General features: G+C 39.6%; 1 protein-coding gene across 1 annotated transcript in view; it reads left to right on the plus strand.

Moving 5' to 3' along the window:
• The window catches only part of LOC143040377 (E3 ubiquitin ligase RNF121), a 39,101-nt gene that overhangs the window by 14,756 nt on the left and 10,842 nt on the right, over nucleotides 1-13,503 (plus strand). The window lies entirely within an intron of this gene.

Below are 13,503 nucleotides of genomic sequence, written 5' to 3' on the forward strand. Positions count from 1 at the left end.
AAGTGAATCTATTTAAAAAATAGTATCCTAAAAAATAGGTATCTGAGGATGAATGCTGAGTTATGGAGTAGAGACATGGAATTTGAAGAAAGCAGAAACATACATACATATACCAAGGCTTTTTCCCCCTTACAAGGGAGGTAGCCAAAAAGGAAAAGGCATAAAATCATTCCCACCCATTCCATCCCTGAATACACTCCACACCCCTCCACCCTCCCTCTCATCTTAGCACCTCCTGGATGACGGGTCATCCCTGCACCTTGTCCACTGCCCTGGGTCAGAAGCAGTGTTGCAAGACACAGCACATCCACAGCAAGGCCGCTTCATTAAATCGGCAACCCCCCCCCCTCTCCGTCCCCCCATGCATAAAGGAGAAGACGGGGAGAAATCCCTTCGGGCTGCGTCAAAATTTGCTCACACATACTACCTCACCCCCATCCCCCCACCCATTTCACCTCATACATCACAACATCATCCATATACAACCCTGTGTTCTGTCCTCTACTGTCCTTCCTCAACAGACATTCCCCTCTTCCCCAAAGCCCCCTGCACCCCATCTATCCACCTCATCCTAGGACATCCTTTCATGTTCACTCCCTCCAAATCTGCCTTCCATACCTCTTTTACTAGTCTTTCTTCACTCATTCTTTCCATGTGTCCAAACCATCCCAATACTCTTTCATCAACCCTATCTCCCAACCCCCTTTCCATCCGTGTTCTCTTCCTCACCTCCTCATTTCTCACTCTATCCAGCCTAGTAACCCCCATCATACTTCTCTGACACCTCATCTCAAACACATTCAAACTCCTTCTCTCTTCCTCTCTTATGTTCCATGTTTCTGCCCCATTCAGTGCTGTTGGCACAATCACTCCTTCATATAGTCTCCTCTTAGCAGAAACAAGCAGTAGAAAGCAGAAACAAAATTCCTAAATATGTTTGAGATTAAGTGTTTCTGTAGTATGATGGGTGTAATTAGGATGGATAGAGTGAGAAATGTGGAGTTCAGGTGGAGAGAGCTGGCAGATATGATTGATCAAAGAATGCTGAGATACTTTGGAAATCTGGAAAGAATGAAGGAAAGAGTAGCAAGAGAGTCTGGAAATCAAAAGTGGATGGCTTGAAGTTTAGGGAAAGACAAATTAATCAATTGTTACCTCAAGGATTACTAAGTGGATAACCCACAGCCTCACTGGCTGGCAATGGTCCTCAAAACCACCAAACATCTCTGAGTAGAAACTTAGGGATATTGTCTGTGTTGTGTCAGTGTGAGATACTTCCATGTCACTGGCTGAATGTGTTCGGAAGAGGAGAACGGTAGTCAATTATTAGCTCCCCATTTGTAGAAATAAAAAATAAATTAAATGCAATTGAAATAAAATATATACATATATTTTGGGTCCAGTCAAGAGATCAAGTGTCATGCACCTCCTATTCTTCTTATTTCTCCTACTTCTATTCCTCCTGTGATCTATCAAGTCTGTCCAGTGAATGATAATTTGGATGTAGGTGTGCATGTAATACATGTGGTTTACTGTGTAATAATCATATGATAACCAGATAATTACTCTGATGGTAAGTCTGCCACAGCTCCATATCATGTTGGTTGCAAGATCAAATGAGTAGAATATTATGTATGGTGATGAAATACTGAAATTTATTTTGTGTGGTAAATGGCCAAGCAGGTTAGAGCGTCACTACTAGCGGCAGAGGTCGAGGTGATGGTAGTTTGAACCCTGCTGCCAGCGAGTTGGACCAAGGGCATGATTCATTAAATTCCATGCTACAAAGTCCTCTGTAAGGGGTACTGTCCTAGCCTCCTGATAGGGGGAGTTTGCGATGTTAAACCAAATCCTCATCAATAATATGTGTGTGCAGGTCTGTATTGTTTTGTGTAAAGTAAGTTGTGTGAATGGTGTTGCCTTGATTTGTAATGTTATTGTGCGTACATACCTAATTTAATACAGGGAAGGAGCTACACTAATAGGGTCTCGTCTCGTCTTCTCCATCTAACATACCTGGCTTTAAATTCACTTATTGTTTTAATGTGGATGCTGTCATCATTGAGCTATTTTCAAGAATTAACACATGTCTATGGAAAACTGGCATCCTTCAGACATGGGTTTTCTTTAGTTTGTTCCCTTGACCTCATAATGCCCTCCTTTTTTAAACCAAAAGACCTTTCAGTTTTTGTCTGATCACTTGAATGACCTGAATATCAGTCGCCCTTTTCTCATTCTCTTAATGATGGCAAGCCCAGTATCTCTGGTGTCTTTTCATATGGTTTATATGCCAAGGTTGGGAATCATTTTGGTTCATTTCCTTTGTGTTTTTGTGATTTAATTTATATCCTATACCTTGTGTAGTAACCACAAGGTTGATGCACATTCTAATTGATGATGGATGTGACTTTTATTTTTCCATCTTCTTCATCTTCATCACATATTTGTACTGAAAAGCCACTTTGGTGTTCAACATTAATGTGTCCCAAGCCATTCTGGTAAGTTTGTCAAGTGACTAGTTGACCATGACCAACACACTCAGATACTTCTCTTCTTCTGCATTTGTAATGATCTTGTTTCCCAGTTAGTTCATTGATGGTCCACTTAATCTGTTGCCCATTTTTAGTACTTCATTATTTGGCACTGAAATTCATTTTCTACTTTTGGTGGGAGTGAATTTATGCCTTTTGACTTTGGCTACCTCCTTTGTAAGGTGGAAAAACCATTGGTATATGTATGTATGTAGACAGAAATGTTGTCAAGATCTTTTTGTAAAATCTTGCACTCTTTCTCATCCTTTATTCTTATTATGACCTCAGCATCAACTGCAAACCTTGTAGCATAGCTTGTACCCTCCATTTTCATTTACATGGATCAAGAACATTGTGGACGGCAGTACTAACCTTTGTGGGGCTCCACTAGTTGCTGCTCTCCATCAAAACGTCTTATCCTTTACTACCGACCTCATATGTAGTTCTTTCAGAAAATCCTTCATCCAGTCAAGTTGTTGTTCCGTAGACTGACCAAACAGTTCCGTCTCCCTGAGGAACGCCACAGCTCATACGGGGTTTTCCCACAAATCCTTTATAGAGTGTATATTGTATTGTTGGTATGTGCAATTGTGTACAATGCAGTCTTCTATAATGTGTTGTATGAGGTGAAATGTTGCATCCTGGACAGTTATCTGCAATGTGGTCATCCAGCCTCTTCTGGTAGCTTAGAAGAGCTAGATGGTGGCTGCACTGTAGTCGGGACAGATGGACTCTGTCCTTTCAGGTTAAGTAGCTGACTTCAGAGTCATCTATGGGATATGCTTCAGTTTCCACTTTCAGTTGTGAGGCCTTCTCTAGATCTTAAGTAAACACATTTATCTACCCAACCCCACCACACTTTTAGCAGTCTGTTTTTAGCATTGAAATCACCTCGTACAATGATACTCCAGAAGTTAGCTAGCATGGATAATTAAGGTAAGTGATAATGAGTACTTAGAGGAGAGGTGTCCATATGTTGATGGGGAGTAACCAATGTTGTGTATGGATACATTTGTGCCATGTAGTTACATGGTGTCTGTAGGAACAAGTGATCGGGTTTGCTGGCAGGAAGGAGTGAAAGAAACAAAGTGTCTTCATCTCCCTTTATGGATAATGGGTAATATTTGGGTGGGAAAAAAAAAGATTGTAGAGAAAAGAAATGGCCAACATTTTGCAATCAGGTGAGTGCTGGTTATGTTATTAAATAAAGTTCATTAAAACTCGGCAAAGTAAATGTGCTCTCAGAGCAGAACCATATTTTTGTTTTTTCGTGTGTGTAAATATTTACCTAATTGTAATATATAAGAAAGGAGCTATGCTTATGGGGTCTCGTGTTTTTTCCAGTATCTCTGATGAGCACAATAGTGGAATTATGTGAAGGGATTTTGAAAGATTGATAGACCAAATATTTTGGAAAGATGAACATTCTGATAGACAGTTTGGCTTCAGATCTGGAAGGTCTTGTGTGCTGAACCTTTTAAGCTTTTACTGCAAGAGAGAGAGGGGTGGGTGGGCTGTGCATACCTCAACCAAGAGAAGGCATTTGATAAAGTACCTCACAGCCAACATATGTGAAAATTGGAGCATGTTGGAGAACTGAGAGGCAAACTACCAGTATGGATAAAATATTTTTTGAAGGAAAGATACACGAGGACAGTAGTAAAGGATAAGATGTCAACCTGGAGAGCAGTAATGAGTGGAGTTCCACAAGGTTCAGTGCTTGCACCAATAATGTCATGTCTGTCAATGCCATGATGGAAGGAACAACAAGCCATGCCAACATGATTACACAAAAATCTTGAGAGTGAAAAATAAGGAGAACAGTAGACTATTGCAAAAATATCTAGACACTATCTTTGTGGAAAATGAAGTTCAATACCAAAAAATGCAAAATACTGGAAATGAGCAATATTGGCAAAAGACCATCCTTAAACTATTACTTGGGAAGTGAATTCATTACAAAAGCAAATAAGGAGAAAGATTTGGGAGTGTTTATAAAAGACAACCTGCCATGACAGACATATCAGCAGGATTGTGGGAGAAAAGTACAGACTGCTGCAGAAAATTAAAGTGACTTTTCACTATATGAAGGAAGAGATGGTTAAAAAACTTATTGAAACCCTGATCTATTCAAAACTGGAACATGCATCAGTGGTATGGTTCCCACACAGGGTGAAGGATATAAGCAATATTGAAAGAATACAAAGGGCATTAACTAAACTGGTCCCCAGCCTAGTAGATAAACCATATAAGGAAAGACTAAAAGCACTGGGTGTGGCCACCTGCAAAATAGTACACATTACACCCATTGTAAAACCAAACAAACAACCTCTCTCTCTCTCTCTCTCTCTCTCTCTTTGTCATATCTAAGATGATGGAAAGACATATCTTAGAACATACGTACACATATATACCTCCCTAAAACAACATGGATTAATTAAAAAAAAAAGGGGGGGGAGCATTCCACCAACACAATGCTCTTCAACTCAACCCAACAAGTATGGGAAGATTTCAACAAGAAAATACCACCTGCCAGAATAGTAATGTCAATAGATACAGTCGGATACATCTTGTCATAAAAGATGATACAAATCGATTCAGTATGTACAGTAATGACAAGAAATAATTGAAGAACCTCCTGGCCAGCAGAGTGCATTGTCACAGAACAAACATCTATTGAGAATCAGAAGATTCTCCAAGAGAGTCCCCCAGTGGGTATTATCACCAAGGATATTTAGTCCCTTCCCAAGTGACCATCACACACCTATCCCAGATTACAATTGAGCTCTCAATTTTGCAAGTGAGGTACCAGCAATAACCCAGCACTGCAACTAAGATAGCTGTCAGAAACACTCAAGTATACCTAGAGGAGCTAGGTCTATGCCTTAGATGAAACAGTGTCTGCTTCTCAAAAATCATCATTGATGCAGTAATGTTGCTTACCCACAACTACCATGAATCAAAGAAACACCAGCAGCCAGATTAAATTGACACCCTCTCCCACTGGACAAAGATACTAAGATTCTAGGCTTTATCCACCATTTTCCAATAGGAGCTTGGCTTTATCCACCATTTTCCAATAGGAGATCAACATGGCTTTATCCACCATTTTCCAATAGGAGCTTGGCTTTATCCACCATTTTCCAATAGATCAACATTTCTTGGAAGTTCAATCTCTTTATTCAATTTAACATGTTTAATATTACGTACTCCCTATCCCTCAGAGAGAGCTAGGCTGATGCCTCCAAATTGAGAACTTTTAGAAAACAGGGAATTTGGTGTTTTATGTTTTACTATGAACATCTTTACCACCTGGCAGCCTCAAGTTGGTTTCTAATTAGCATAAAATATCAGGTTTATCATCAAGTAATTGATTTCTATCTATCAATCAGTCAGTATACCAAGGTCTTCTCCTGTATAAGGGAAGTAGCCAAGTTAAGGTCCACTTCCTCTCTCACCCATTCCACTCCTGTCCACCACCCTTGTTTCACTCTTATCTTAGCTCCTCATGGATGAAGAGACGTCCCTGTCTCCTGCCCTCTTACTGGGTCAGAGGGAACGTAACAAGACACAGCACATCCACAGCAGAGCTGCTTTACTTACAAGGCAGCCCCCCTCCCTCCCCTCATGCACAAAATAGAGAAGATATGGAGAAATAATCTTCAGTCTGCATCAAAATATTGTCCACTCACCCGTATCCCCTACTGTCTCCCTTCCATCCTCAACAGATATTCCCCTCTTGCTCAAAGCCCCTCACCGCATCCATCCATCTCATCCTCAGTCATCCCCTTCATTCTGTCCACCTCTACTTTTCACTTTTCTTTTGCTAATAATTTTTCACTTGTTCTTTCCATGTGTCCAAACCATCCCAATTGTCTTTAATGAGCCCACTCTGCCAGCTCCCTTTCCATCCCTGCTCTCCTCCTCACCTCCTCATTTCTTACTATATCCAACTCCTACCATACTTCTCAAACACATTTAAACTTCTCTTAGCCCTCACTCATTCTTTCCATGTGCCCAATCCATTCCAGCATTTTTTCATCTACTCAATGTGCCAGCTCCTTTTCCTCCCCCACCCTCCTCTGCACCTCATTTCTTACACTGTCCCTCCTTGGAACCCCCACCACACTTTTCAAACACTTCATCTCAAACCCGTTTAGATTTCTCCTTTCTACCTCCCTTAGGTTCCAAGTCTCAGACTCATACAATGTCATTGGCACAATAACTTCTTCATATAGTCTTCTCTTTGCATCCATTCCCAGGTACCAATTTCTCATTACATTTTTCATTCCCTAAGGACATTTGGTTTCCTCACCACTCCACAAGTTACCTCCATCCCACACTCCTCCATTCCCTGCTACATGTGACCCTGATTATTTAAAACTATTAGTTTCCTCTAACCCCTCTTCTTGAACTCTCCTACTTATTGTCATCCTCACTCCTTGTGCATCTCATAACCATGTTTTTACCCATATTTATTTTCAACTTCCTATTACATATCTTCCCACACACCATCGCTGTCTTAGACCCTCTTTTGACCCAGCCATATATATAGTGTCATCCACAAGCAACAACTGGCTCACTTCCCACATCCCTCCACTCTCAAACCATCTCCAATCTTCTAATCATAACCCTCTCATCTACCTGCCATATCACCCCATCCATGTACACATTGAACAGCTATGGCAACATCACACAACCCTGGCACAACACCACCTGCACCTCAAACCTTTCACTCTCACCATTCGCAACCCTAACACATGCTTTTGACTACCCTTAACAGCTTTCCCCCTATCCCATATATCTGCAATACCTCCACAATGCCTTTCTGCCTACCATGTCACAAAACTTCTCTAAATCCATAAAGACCCTAAAACGTCTTTACCTTGACACAAAAATTTGATCCATGCATGCACCCAGTAACTTTCCTATATCCACACTATTACTAACCAATTACTACCTCTTTTTATCTCATAATCTTCCCAATTAACACCCTCTTATATGCCTTTCCAACTATATCCAACAAATTGATCCCTATAAAATTACTACATTCACTTTTGTCTTTTTTTCATTTGTAAAGCAGAACTATACAATTGCTCCTCCACTTCTTCATACTTTCATCTCTGCGACATACATTAAACAACCTCACTAGTCAACCCACTATAACTGTTCTTCCCCTTGCCAGACACTGTATGACATCCATCCATCCTATGTGTCTTACCAGTTTTCATAATATTCAATGCTCTTTGTACCTCATCTTTTGCTTTATTCTGTCACTTTCCTTTCCCATTATATATATATATATACATATACATATACATTTTCCTAGCTCCCACCACCACAATATATCCCTTTTTCACATCTTCCACATTTAAAAAATTGAATATACAAGAAAGTGCTTTTAGTCTTGATATGAATATATATACATATATATATATATATATAGCATGGGATATACTCCAAGCTATTCCAGGAATTCATGGATCTGTAATGAAAGCTTTATTTCCTGACAAAGTTTGGACTTTTTCATTTTCTTCCAACATGTTTCTATGACTTCGTGACTCTCTTACAAGTTAGACCATAAAATCTGTGCTTGAAGTCTCTTTTTGCATGTTTTATCTACAAGGCTAGGCATGTTTGGTCACTGCCCTTTGTATGCTTTCAAGCTTATTTATATCCTTCACCCTATGTGGAGACCACACCACCAGAGACCAATGATAGGTACTTACGTGTGGCTGTCCTGCAAAATGGACATGGAAACAGTTCCACACTGATACAACACAGACAACACTCCAAACATTCTTCCCAGAGAGATCTGTGGGAGGTTCCAAGGACCATTGCCAGCCACTGTGGGGCTGCAGTTTTTCCACTTTGTAAAACTCGAGGCAACTCAAGGTACCAGTAGTCTTTAATATTCTGCCGCAGTTCATATGTCTCCCACAATCCTGCTGATATGTCCATCAGGTGGCAGGTTGTCTTTTATCAGCACTCCCAAATCTTCCTCCTCTTCAGTATTTTGCTTTTGTAATAGTTTCTCCTCCTAAGGAATAGCTCAATAGTGTGTGTGTGTGCATATGTGTATGTTACAATAGGTTCTAACAAGAAAACATAAAAATAAATTTTTAATCATTGATGGCAAAGCCAGATGAATATAATGATAAAATTCATCAATCTCACAGAAGTTAGATGTTATCTCAGTTTTATTGACAGCTTTCATAGTTGCCTACACTTTATTGTTGGTAGTTTCATGTCTGGTAAATATTCTGGAAGCCTTTGTTGGCTTAATTACTAACTTGGACCTCTTGTTTGCATCTTCGAGATTGATCAAGGTCTCAAACGGAGGCAGTAGGTTGATTCCTTACTTGTGAAGCATTCTGGTACCCAAATCTGTGGTCCAGTATCACTGTATCTGCCACAAACTTGAGACAGTGAAGCACACAAAACTTCAGTTCGCTTGTTCTCGTCCATAATTTGACTAGGAAGCTATATTAGATATTTTGAGTTAGTCCTCTAAGACATCTTTCCAAGACATGTTCTTGATAGGTCTTCGTATACCCATTTAGCTTCTTGCCAGCTTTACTTTGATGACAGACCTGTTCCTACAAGTGATGTCCTTTTCTTCTTTTCCTGCAGCTAGTGCTCTATGGAAAAAACACGACGACTTAGGTCCTCTAGGTCATAGTCTGTGACGGTAAACAGGCTCAGTGCTGATCATGTAACGGAACAAGCTCATCACTGCCTGCATCATCTCCAAGTATGTTTTTGTAATGTTTGTTGTGGTGGCATCACTGTAGTATCTGGATAGTATGTCAGTGGTAGGGTCTGAGAGTTTATCATTGTTTCTGAGAACTCTTCTTTGTTGAAAGCAGTAGTTTGTCAGAATTTCGACCTTCACCTTGTACTAAAGTTTTTGTGGTTTTGCTCTTGTTCTTTCCTGGATTGAGTTGATGCATTCCAATTTCTCCATTTTCTTTTTTTTCTTTTTTATTATTATTATTTATTTATTTATTTTCTTTTTTATGGCTGTCATCCATTAGGGTTTTCGCTAAAGCCTAGGTTTTTTTTTTTTTTTTTTTTTTTTTTTCTTCTTCTTCTCTCTCTCTCTCTTTGGTTTTCTCCTAAGGATCCTCATAATTTCTTCAAAACTGACTTCATGCTTCCTCTTCCAGTCTGAATTTTTCTTCTATTATTCTGTCTTCACATTTATCTGTGAGGATCATATTGTAATCTATCTAAAGTTGCCCACCAAGGTGGGAGCTGCCCATAGTACAATGTAAAGGCTGCAGCTTGTTAAAAACATGAACAGGTAGGTCTTGTTTTACAACCATTCATTCATAATTTGAGAAACTGGTGAAAAGATACAAATGCAGATGACCTTACAATGATAGCTGAACATATCAACTACTAAATAACTACTAAAAACAACCAAAATTACTTGGACAAACTAGGACAATGGTTAGAAAAAAAAAATAGAATGGAGGCAACCCCTCAGAAATCAAGATCTTGCCCAATCCAGACAATCATGATGATTCGGTTTAACTTCGCAAACTCGCCCTATCAGGAGGTTAGGGCAGCACCCCTTACAAAAGACTTTGTAGCGTGGAACGTAATGAATAAAGCCCTTGGTCCAACTCGCTGGCAGCAGGGTTCGAACTGCCATCACCTTGATCCCTGCCACAAGTAGCAACACTCTAACCTGCTTGGCCGGGAAGCACCTATCATGAATCAAAGAAAACGTCCAACAGTTAAATTGAATAACCAAAACCTTCCATTGGAAGAGAACCCAAAAATTCTGGGCCTCGTTTTGTGTATTGCCATGACCTTCAACCCATATACTCAACCTGACAATGAAAATAGACAAAAGCATACTAAGATCAATTGCCAGTACAGTCAAACCTCGGTTATCGAACGCTTCTGTTCTCGACCAAATCGGTTTTCGACCAAATCTGTTTTCGACCAAAAAGTTCGAGAATTTTACGTCTCAGAACTCGACCAAATTTCGGCTCTCGAACAAACCGAAAGAAGCCGAGCGTACCCGAACGCGGCTCACTCGCGAGCCGAGAGAACTCGAACGCTAAGGACGTTCTTATTTACGTAAATCTGACTTTTTTTCATCTTTGCATCGTGTATTAGCCCCTAATCATGGGTCCAAAGAAAGCAAGTTCAAGTGGTGAAGAAAAGAGGAAAGTAGTGCGCAAAACTATTGAATTTAAAAAACAATTAATAGCGAAATATGAATCTGGCGTTCGTGTGTCTGCGTTGGCTAAGGAGTTTGGGATGGCGAAATCGACGATAAGCACCATCCTAAAAAATAAAGACCAGGTTAAAGCAAGTGATGTGGCTAAAGGATCAAGTGTTTTTAGCAAACAAAGGCCACAGGTATTGGAGGAAGTGGAGAAACTTTTGCTGATTTTCGTAAATGAGAAACAGTTAGCAGGTGATACTCTTAGTGAAGATGCAATTTGTGCCAAAGCAAGACAATTGTATGAAGATTTGATAAAAAAAAGATCCTAGCATTATTCCGGAAGGGTTTGATTTTAAAGCAAGCAGAGGGTGGTTTGAAAAGTTTAAGAAAAGAAGTGGGATACACTCCATTGTTCGTCATGGGGAAGCAGCAAGTTCAGATAAGGAAGCCGCGGAAAAGTTTAAAGTGGAATTCGCAGATTACATCAAGGCCGAGCAATATGTTCCCCAACAAGTGTTCAATATGGACGAAACTGGACTTTTTTGAAAAAAAAATGCCACGAAGAACTTACATCACACGTGAGGAGAAGTCGTTGCCAGGCCACAAACCAATGAAGGATAGGCTAACTCTCTTGTTGTGTGGTAATGCTAGCGGTGATTTTAAAGTAAAGCCTCTTCTTATTTATCATTCTGAGAATCCAAGGGCATTCAAGGCTAATAATGTTATCAAGGGTAGATTGCCTGTTATGTGGAGGTCAAACACAAAGGCTTGGCTGACGAGGCAAATTTGTACTGAGTGGGTGCATGAGGTGTTTGCCCCCGCCGTCAAGAAATATTTGGAAGAAAAGAATTTGCCACTACGCTGTTGTCTTCTGATGGATAATGCTCCTGCCCACCCTCCAGGTTTAGAAGAAGACTTGACAGAGGAATTTGATTTTGTCAAAATCAAATTTCTTCCTGCTAATACAACACCTTTGCTTCAACCCATGGACCAGCAAGTCATTGCAAATTTCAAGAAGCTCTACACCAAATTCCTTTTTCAACGATGCTTCGAGGTGACTAGTGACACGCAGCTAACCCTTCGAGATTTTTGGAAAAATCATTTTAACATCTACCACTGCATCACCCTCATCGACAAAGCCTGGAACCAAGTGTCATACAGAACGATGAATTCGTCATGGAGGAAATTGTGGCCCGAGTGTGTGACGGAACGAGAGTTTGAGGGGTTCGCGGGCGCAGGATCGAGCACAGCTGATGTTGGTGCTGAAGAGGAAGAGGAAGCCCAAGAGGAAACTCAACTTATTGAAGAAATTGTCAGGATGGGCCAAAATCTAGGTTTAGAAATGGACAACAGTGATGTCGAGGAGCTAATCGACGAACATCGTGACGAGCTGACAACAGAAGAACTCCAGCACCTTCAGGAAGAGCAGAAGAAGACGTTGACGGAGGAGATGTCTTCTGATGAGGATGAGGGAAGGAAGGATGCCTCTACTGCTGATATCAAGGATATTTGTGCTAAATGGAATGATATCCAGAACTTTGTGGAACTTTACCATCCAGATAAAGCCGCAAGCAGTAGAGCCGTTTATGCATTTAATGATGTTGTTATTAGCCACTTCCGTAAAGTTCTAAAAAAAAGGGAAAAACAAGTGACTCTAGATAGGTTCTTCATGAAAAGGAAGGAACACCCTGTGGCAACGTCTCCCCAACCGAAGAGAAGGGCGAGAGAGACGACACTTCCAGTCGACTTACCCGACGTTTTTATGGAAGATGATTCTCCTTCGAAAAATTGATGAAAATGTGCTTTTGTTCACATGATCTTGTACTGTATGTTACTCTATGTTACTAACAATTTTATGCCCTTTTTTCTAATTTTTTTTTATTGTATCATAACCTTTAATGTTCTGTATGTTACAGTTGGTAAAAAAACATACGAAATGTTTGCATTTTGTTTTTTTTATACTTTTAGATAGGATATCTTTTATTAAAATAAAACACATGGTCTATTTCTACCCTTTTTTATTTATGGTAAACAGTATACAGTGCAGTTTATGGTGTAAAATAGTAAAAAAAAAAAAATAGAAAAAGTTGTTTTTTAGACTTGGAACGGATTAAAATTATTTACATTGATTATAATGGGAAAAATTGTTTCGGTTTTCGAACAAATCGCTTTTCGAACAGCCTTCTCGAACGGATTATGTTCGAAAACCGAGGTTTGACTGTATAGAATTTGATCTCTCCACAACTTCCTACAGAAAACAAGACTCGTAACCAAAATGTAAACACCGTCAACAAACTAGACCAACATATGATATTTAAGGTAAAGCAAAAGGAGCACAAAATTGTCCACAAAGAAGAGCCAGTAAAATGTAGTCCTTAAGGGGAGGCTCTAAAGTGAAGTAAAAATATTTATAAAAAAAAAAATAAGTTCTCAATATTTTTTGTTCAAACTTTTAGGTTTTGTTTAAAATCTAGACGCTGATGTTTTGCCAAAATAAGAACTTGTTGTGTTATGACATACTGATGTTAAGACTTCATAAGTAAATGAAAATCGTAATATTTGTCCCAGAGACCCCAGCTTTTGCATGGTAATACTTAAATAAAATATAAGCACCCTGTAGTTTTATTTTTGTTAAAAAATTCCATACATTGCAAGAAATTGCTGTCGCAAATATGTGTATTTTTTTTTATGACGTCCATATTTTCGTCAATTAAACACTCCCGAGGCTTAACTTTGCACTTTATAAAAAAAGCAAAACTACATGATATACACACACCCAAATTGTAT

The sequence above is a fragment of the Oratosquilla oratoria genome, chromosome 28 (assembly GCF_046742065.1).
Source record: "Oratosquilla oratoria isolate Oo_2021 chromosome 28, ASM4674206v1, whole genome shotgun sequence".
In the NCBI taxonomy this organism is placed as follows: Eukaryota; Metazoa; Arthropoda; class Malacostraca; order Stomatopoda; family Squillidae; genus Oratosquilla; species Oratosquilla oratoria.